Genomic DNA, 6,325 nt, shown 5'->3' on the forward strand with positions numbered 1-6,325 from the left:
AACACTGAAATGTATATAGTCATTAAAATTCAGAGGCCCAGTAGTGTTAATGACATAAATGTGAAGCACACATGCTGATGAAGATGCTTGAGTTCATGTTTTGTGTTTGGCTTTTCTTGATTTTCAAGGTTGATGCATTGGCCAGACAATAATTCATTGCACAAAGCCATGGTTTTCCTCTCTGCAATATCTCTTTTTTGTGTATTTTATGCATAGTTGCATTTTACGATCTGCATTTACCAAATGTTATTACGACCTCATCAGCTGAGGCCTACATTAAAACGTCTGTGTACCGTAAGGAATAATGCACAGTCAGATGCTCATTACTGCAAAATACACCCCGGCATGGTGATCGGCTCCTGTTTGTGAATATGACCAGACGACTGCACATCATCTGGCTTATTACACCGCTACTTAAGGAGATAAATCCATACCAACTCAATGAATTCAAAGGATTTTCTGTGAGGAGAGATTTGCATCATCATTATACCATAATATTTAGCACAAGAATGTTTTGATTGACCACTCATAAGATTAATGAAACCTAGAAGAACCCAATAGAGGTTTCTACAGTGATGCCATTTTTTCATAGTCAACGTTATCATAATCATAACCACGGATGATCTTCATGGGCCCATTTATACCAATAAAGAGTACTATAGTTGATCAAACACAGTAAAATAAGAAGGAATATTGTGAAATGCTCTTTTAGTTTGAGAGTTATAATGTAATAGATTAGAGTAAGACTTTGTGATTAATGGGCTGTTTTGAGGGTGGGCTGCTAAATATTCCTGAAGACTGTAAATCTGTTGTCCCCATCTCATTGCGGCCTGACGGCCTCACCTACACCACACACACACACACACACACACACACACACACACACACACACACGCTTCCTGCATACACTCCCTGCTCCCGCTGCAGTGTTTCCATAGCAACTGTGAGATGTGGGAAAGCCTCTGTCCTTCAGAACGGCATGAGGAGAGAAGAGCAGTCAATAGAGGAGTGAAAAACAGAGTGAAAGGAGGAGTGAAAACAGTTAAATGAGGAGTGAAAACAGTTAAAGGAGGAGTGAAAACAGTGAAAGGATTAGTGATAAAAGGAGTAAAAACAGAGTGAAAGGAGGAGTGAAAAGAAGAGTGAAAACAGTGAAAGGAGTGAAAACAGTAAAAGGAGGAGTGAGAAGAGGAGTGAAAGGATGAGAGAAAACAGAGTAGGAGAAATGAGAAGAGGAGTGAAAAGAGTAATAGAAGGAGAGAAAACAGAGTGAAAGGAGGAATGAAAACAGTGAAAGAATGAGTGATGAGGAGTGAAAACAGAGTGAAAGGAGTGAAAAACAGTAAAAGGAGTGAAAAGAAGAGTGAAAACAGAGTAAAAGGAGGAGAGAAAACAGAGTGAAAGGAGGAATGAAAACAGTGAAAGGAGTGAAAAACAGAGTAAAAGGAGGAGTGAGAAGAAGAGTTAAAGGAGTAGAGAAAACAGTAGAAGGAGGAGTGAAAACAGAGTGAAAGGAGGTGTGAGAAGAGGAGTGAAAACAGAGTGAAAGGAGGAGTGAGAAGAGGAGTGAAAACAGAGTGAAAGGAGGTGTGAGAAGAGGAGTAAAAACAGAGTAAAAGGAGGAATGAAAACAGTGAAAGGAGGAGTGATGAGGAGTGAAAACAGAATGAACGGAATGAAAAACAGTAAAAGGAGGAGTGAAAAGAAGAGTGAAAACAGAGTAAAAGGTGGAGAGAAAACAGAGTGAAAGGAGGAATGAAAACAGTGAAAGGAGTGAAAACAGAGTAAAAGGAGGAGTGAGAAGAAGAGTGAAAACAGAGTGAAAGGAAGTGTGAGAAGAGGAGTGAAAACAGAGTGAAAGGAGGTGTGAGAAGGAGTAAAAACAGAGTGAAAGGAGGTGTGAGAAGAGGAGTGAAAACAGAGTGAAAGGAGGTGTGAGAAGAGGAGTGAAAACAGAGTGAAAGGAGGTGTGAGAAGGAGTAAAAACAGAGTGAAAGGAGGTGTGAGAAGAGGAGTGAAAACAGAGTGAAAGGAGGTGTGAGAAGAGGAGTGAAAACAGAGTGAAAGGAGGTGTGAGAAGAGGAGTGAAAACAGAGTGAAAGGAGGTGTGAGAAGGAGTAAAAACAGAGTGAAAGGAGGTGTGAGAAGAGGAGTGAAAACAGAGTGAAAGGAGGAGTGAGAAGAAGAGTGAAAACAGAGTGAAAGGAGGAGTGAGAAGAGGAGTGAAAACAGAGTGAAAGGAGGTGTGAGAGGAGGAGTGAAAGGAGTAGATAAAACAGAGTGAGAAGAGGAGTGAAAACAGAGTGAAAGGATGTGTGAGAAGAGGAGTGAAAACAGAGTGAAAGGAGGAGTGAGAAGAGTGAAAACAGAGTGAAAGGAGGAGTGAGAAGAAGAGTGAAAACAGAGTGAAAGGAGGTGTGAGAAGAGGAGTGAAAACAGAGTGAAAGGAGGTGTGAGAAGAAGAGTGAAAACAGTGAAAGGAGGTGTGAGAAGAGGAGTGAAAACAGAGTGAAAGGAGGTGTGAGAAGAGGAGTAAAAACAGAGTGAAAGGAGGAATGAAAACAGTGAAAGGAGGAGTGATGAGGAGTGAAAACAGAGTGAACGGAGTGAAAAACAGTAAAAGGAGGAGTGAAAAGAAGAGTGAAAACAGAGTAAAAGGTGGAGAGAAAACAGAGTGAAAGGAGGAATGAAAACAGTGAAAGGAGTGAAAACAGAGTAAAAGGAGGAGTGAGAAGAAGAGTGAAAACAGAGTGAAAGGAGGTGTGAGAAGAGGAGTGAAAACAGAGTGAAAGGAGGTGTGAGAAGAGGAGTGAAAACAGAGTGAAAGGCGGTGTGAGAAGAAGAGTGAAAACAGAGTGAAAGGAGGTGTGAGAAGAGGAGTGAAAACAGAGTGAAAGGAGGTGTGAGAAGAGGAGTGAAAACAGAGTGAAAGGAGGTGTGAGAAGAGGAGTGAAAACAGAGTGAAAGGAGGTGTGAGAAGAAGAGTGAAAACAGAGTGAAAGGAGGTGTGAGAAGAGGAGTGAAAACAGAGTGAAAGGAGATGTGAGAAGAGGAGTGAAAACAGAGTGAAAGGAAGTGTGAGAAGAGGAGTGAAAACAGAGTGAAAGGAGGAGTGAGAAGAGGAGTGAAAACAGAGTGAAAGGAGGAGTGAGAAGAAGAGTGAAAACAGAGTGAAAGGAGGAGTAAGAAGAGGAGTAAAAACAGAGTGAAAGGAGGTGTGAGAGGAGGAGTGAAAATAGAGTGAAAGGAGGAGTGAAAACAGAGTGAGAAGAGGAGTGAAAACAGAGTGAAAGGAGGAGTGAGAAGAGGAGTGAAAACAGAGTGAAAGGAGGAGTGAGAAGAGGAGTGAAAACAGAGTGAAAGGAGGAGTGAGAAGAAGAGTGAAAACAGAGTGAAAGGAGGAGTGAGAAGAGGAGTGAAAACAGTGAAAACAGAGTGAGAAGAGGAGTGAGAAGAGGAGTGAAAACAGAGTGAAAGGAGGAGTGAGAAGAAAAGTGAAAACAGAGTGAAAGGAGGAGTGAGAAGAAGAGTGAAAACAGAGTGAAAGGAGGAGTGAGAAGAGGAGTGAAAACAGAGTGGAAGGAGGTGTGAGCAGATGGACGAGAGGTGGAGTATTAAGAGTGTAAAGAGAAGTGAAAAGAGGAGTGACGAGAGGAGTAATGAGAGTGAAGAGGAGTGACGAGAGAACTGAAAAGAGGAGGAGTGAAAATAGGTGTGAAAAGAGGAGTGATGAGAGGAGGAGTGAATAGAGGAGGAGTGGCGAGAGGAGGAGTTACTAGAGGAGTGGTGAGAGGAGGAGTGATGAGAGGAGGAGTGAAAAGAGGAGTGACTAGAACTGAAAAGAGGAGGAGTGAAAATAGGTGTGAAAAGAGGAGTGATGAGAGGAGGAGTGAATAGAGTAGGAGTGGCGAGAGGAGGAGTGGCGAGAGGAGGAGTGGCGAGAGGAGGAGTGATGAGAGGAGGAGTGAATAGAGTAGGAGTGGCGAGAGGAGGAGTGGCGAGAGGAGGAGTGATGAGAGGAGGAGTGGCGAGAGGAGGAGTGGCGAGAGGAGGAGTGATGAGAGGAGGAGTGGCGAGAGGAGGAGTGGCGAGAGGAGGAGTGATGAGAGGAGGAGTGGCGAGAGGAGGAGTGGCGAGAGGAGGAGTGGTGAGAGGAGTAGACTGGTGTTGGTCTGCAGTGATGTCACTCTCCCACTGACTCCTCATCTGGCTGTCAGATGGACACAGTGAATGTGCTGGTTGTTACTCTGGTAAATGTGTGTAGAGTGGTGTATCCAGCAGCCGTTCAGCTCAGTGTTGTGTTTGCGCTGCTGTTGCGTTTGACATATATCGGCCAGTTGTTGTTAATCAGATTCAGCATCTGTGAGCGTCTGCATCAGTAGCGAGGCCTCTGTTTCCATGACAACCACAGGCTGAAAATAGCTCTCTCTCTCTCTCTCTCTCTCCCTCTTTCCCTCTCTCTCTCTCCCTCCCTCTTTCCCTCTCTCTCTCTCCCTCCCTCTCTCTCTCTCTCTCACTCACATGCATGTATTTATTGTCTCTGAAGACGTGCCAGTGTGTTTCTCCTCATTGGCTTCTCCTCCCTCTGCTTCGCCAGGCTCACCTCTCTGCTCTCCTCCATCTCCACACATATATAGTGGCTCAGTTGCCATGGAAACCTGCAGAAACTATGGTGATGGCCGCACAGCCTCGCCTCAGCAGCACCGAGCGGCTGAGCACAACTGCATGCAATGATTTATGCAAATTAATACAGTAAATTGGCCAAGTCAAACTGAAAGGACATTGTTTTGATACTGTCTGAATAGATGTATATATACAGCTGAAGTCAGAATTATTAGCCCCCCTGAATATCTTTCTCCTCAGTTTCTCATTAACGGAAAGAAGATTTCTTCAACACATTTCTAATCATAACAGTTTTAATAACTCATTTCTAATAACTCATTTCTTTTATCTTTGCAATGATGACAGTACATAATATTTGACTAGATATTCTTCAAGACACTTGTGTTCATCTTAAATTGACATTTTAAAGGCTTCACTAGGTTAATAAGGTTAAAGTTAGGGTAATTAGTAGGCCCACACGGAATACGCGTGCGCAAAAGTCTGCAGATTTTCCACAGATTTTTCATTATTTCTGTTTATTTACTTGAGTAAATGTGTGTAAATCTATATTTATTCAGTTTTTTAATTAATTACAGTAATATTATTGACTAATATGAAAATGTTCATCTGATTTATTTACAATCAGAATATATAGTTTGTACAGTAATATTTTCTGTCTTTTAGTAGAGATATTATATGAGAGACTTGCTTTGTTTACTAAATAAAGTGAATCTAATTGGATTTGCATTTTAAACATTATTAATTAAAGATAATATTTTTTATTTCACATATTAAGGTTTTATTATGATACTCCCAAAATAATTCAGCAGAAATCTGCAGATTTTTACCAAAATTATCAGCAGAAATAGCAAAAAATGTCCGCAGATTCCGTCTGGCCCTAGTAATTAGGCAAGTCATTGTATAACGATGGTTTGTTCTGTAGACTATCCGAAATACTGCTTAAGGGGGCTAATAATATTGACCCTAAAATGTTTTTTAAAAATTAAAAACTGCTTTTATTCTAGCTGAAATAAAACAAATAAGACTTTTTCCAGAAGAAAAAATATTATCAGACATACTGTGAAAATTTCCTTGCTCTGTTAAACATAATTTGGTAAATATTTAAAAAAGAAAACTAAATTGACAGGAGGGTAATAATTGTGACTCTATATAATAGTGGATCATATTCAAATCACATGAACAGAAGTCATTTAATGATTTTAATTGATATGATCAAAGCCTGTTAATTATTATACACTGATAAACATTTTGGGGCCTATCATACACCCAGCGCAATATGGTGCAATACATGTTTGGTGTGATTTGTTGCTATTTTCAGACCAGCGCAACAGTAATTTTCTTGTTTTGAATCAAGTTGTTTAAATAGCAAATCCATTTGCGCCACTTTGTGGACTCGTGGGTGTGCTGGTTTATAAAGGAGGTGTGCTCTAATGTTGATGTGTTGCTATTTTGAGGAACTGAAATAGACCGCACCATTGACCAACTAAAAGCTGTTCTAAAGTCAACATAGAGCATGTTAGTTATGCACCTATGCAGGTCCAAACGCTTACACATTGCTTAATACACACAGGATATTCAGCAATACACAAATATCTTTACATATGAAAACAATTAAATAATTAAAATGTTACAAAAATTATTATTGTCTACATTAATATAAAAACCACTGCCTCTACTGTATGCCTTCATCTCGGGGGGCTTT

The sequence above is a fragment of the Danio aesculapii genome, chromosome 24, assembly GCF_903798145.1.
Source record: "Danio aesculapii chromosome 24, fDanAes4.1, whole genome shotgun sequence".
NCBI classification, from domain to species: Eukaryota; Metazoa; Chordata; class Actinopteri; order Cypriniformes; family Danionidae; genus Danio; species Danio aesculapii.